Source organism: Tiliqua scincoides, chromosome 2, assembly GCF_035046505.1.
Source record: "Tiliqua scincoides isolate rTilSci1 chromosome 2, rTilSci1.hap2, whole genome shotgun sequence".
NCBI classification, from domain to species: Eukaryota; Metazoa; Chordata; class Lepidosauria; order Squamata; family Scincidae; genus Tiliqua; species Tiliqua scincoides.
This window is the reverse complement of record NC_089822.1, coordinates 72,577,106-72,579,150: the sequence shown is the minus strand read 5'-3', so window position 1 is coordinate 72,579,150 and position 2,045 is coordinate 72,577,106. Positions and strand designations below refer to the sequence as shown.

The 2,045-nt window shown below is 47.0% G+C and overlaps 1 pseudogene; it reads left to right on the top strand.

The window, feature by feature from the left end:
* The first annotated feature begins 1,324 nt into the window (after positions 1 to 1,324).
* On the top strand, positions 1,325 to 1,444 carry LOC136643357 (5S ribosomal RNA; annotated as a pseudogene).
* Positions 1,445 to 2,045: the final 601 nt, after the last annotated feature.

Here is a 2,045-nt window from a genome sequence, read left to right as displayed (position 1 = left end):
CCAGAAAAGAAAATCTAACAGCCTTACATAACAAAAAGTGGATTTCCTTAACTCAGAAGTTCTCAAATTGGGGCATCACAATGCCCAACCAGGGAGGCCCTGTCACTGCCCCTTTAAGGGGTGGAGTGACGTTGCTCCTGGAATTGTGCCATTGCTGGGGAAAAGAGGCTACTTTGAACTTTCAGTGAGCAGTACCGGCCCTCTGCAGGGCTCCCTGCACCTCAGAAATGCATCATGGGGTGACACAATAACATCTTACACTAGTCATGCTATGTAACATGACCTGTTCTGGTCTATCCTCTATCACCAACAGATCTGACTGATGGTTCTATCATTCCTACCCTAAAATAAAGCTCAGTGGTTGCCAGGAAATGCTGCATGCAGGAATCTTGTGAAGTCTGTATCAGGGACATGCAGTGCGGGAGCGGCAGGTGAGGCAGAACTGCCCTGTCGTAGTCCATGGAAAAGCACTACGTTCTCCTCATCCACTTACACTCATGGAGGCTTTCCTTACACCCAACCTGCTTTCTCGGGTTTAAGGAGAGCCTCCTGGAGTGTAAGTGGGCAAGGAGGCTGTGCTGTTTTACCAAGAACTACAATGGGGCAGTTCTGCCTCACCTGCCATCCCCGCAATGCACATGCCTGGTCTGTATTACATATAAGGGTTGCAGAACAAGCCAAGAGAAAAGGTATGATTCTCTACCACCCGCTTTCTTTCTTCAAGGCAACTGTTTTGTTCGCTTCTGGTTGAACACACAAATTGAAAAGTGTGGGAAGCTGCTGCCTGGTCACACCTCAATCTTCCACAGCTAATCTCATTACTGCTGCAGTTCTTGAACGCCCCTGAAAGGAATTAATACACTGCTTTACTACCAGAAGGGCACTAAAGGCCATCAAAAATAGTTTGTATATTTGAGGTGTATGGTGTTGATGGCATGTGTAAGAGGGTGGGGAAGGAAAATGTCTGAAGATGCCACGATGCAAGGGAGAGTCCTGCAGCCAGCACACGCAGGTGAACACTGAGGTAGATCAGAGGTGGCTAACCCACAGCACATGTGCCACTTTTGGCATGCAGACAGTTTCTAAGTGGCACACACAGAATTGCCATATATTTTTTTGAAAAAGATTTAGATAATAACAAAGAAAGCACTGCAGCAATTTACAGTGTGCTTGATTTCTTTGCTACTCCTTACGCAACTAATGCTGCAGTGGGCACACTCAGGGCAACCATGCCAACTTGTTGATTTGCTCTGTTAGGAAATGGAAAGAAAGATGGGAAAAGAATGATAGACAGGAGAGAAAGCCAAGAGGGCAAATTCTCATGAGCTGCAGCAACTGTTACCCTGCACATGCCTGATCTCATCTGATCTCACAAGCTAAGCAGGGTCAGGCCTGGTTAATACTTGGATGGGAGACCGCCTGGGAATACCAGGTGCTGTAGGCCTTATACCATAGTCTTTTGAGACTGAAGGTTGCCAACCATAGCAGTCCACTAACTGGTAGGTCACTCACTTACCTGAGAAGGCAGGTATTAGCAGCAGGCTGATGAAGTGAGAGGCAGGCTGTAGAAGGTGGCAAGAGCCGAGCGGGGCAGCACGGAGATGGCCAATTAGGTCAGTAAAGTCCAGGCGCAAATACCATTTTCAGAAAAAACATCTGCAAAGAGATTCTGGTTAAGATCATCTTTGAGGATGAGAAGGTGGGTTATACTGTGCAGAAGGAAAACTAACACACCTTATATGGACCTTGAATGAGTCCTGCTTGGCTGGACTAAAGGCCACCTTTCTGGCCTCGTAAGCAGACAGCCAGGTGTCTTTGGAAAAAATCCAAATAGGCAACAGCATTCTGCTGATCCCTGCTCTGTACCTTCTGGCACTCTGGAGGCTCTATTTAGCTACTGTGGCAATTGCTAAAAGCAACTTTAAGGTGGAATGGCACATTCAAGATTCTCTACATAAAAAGTGGCATGTGGTGTGCTGCTGGCTGGCCACCCCTGGTTTAAAAAGTAGTTTTGTGCTGAAGAAAGGTCCCGTACTCTCTGTGAA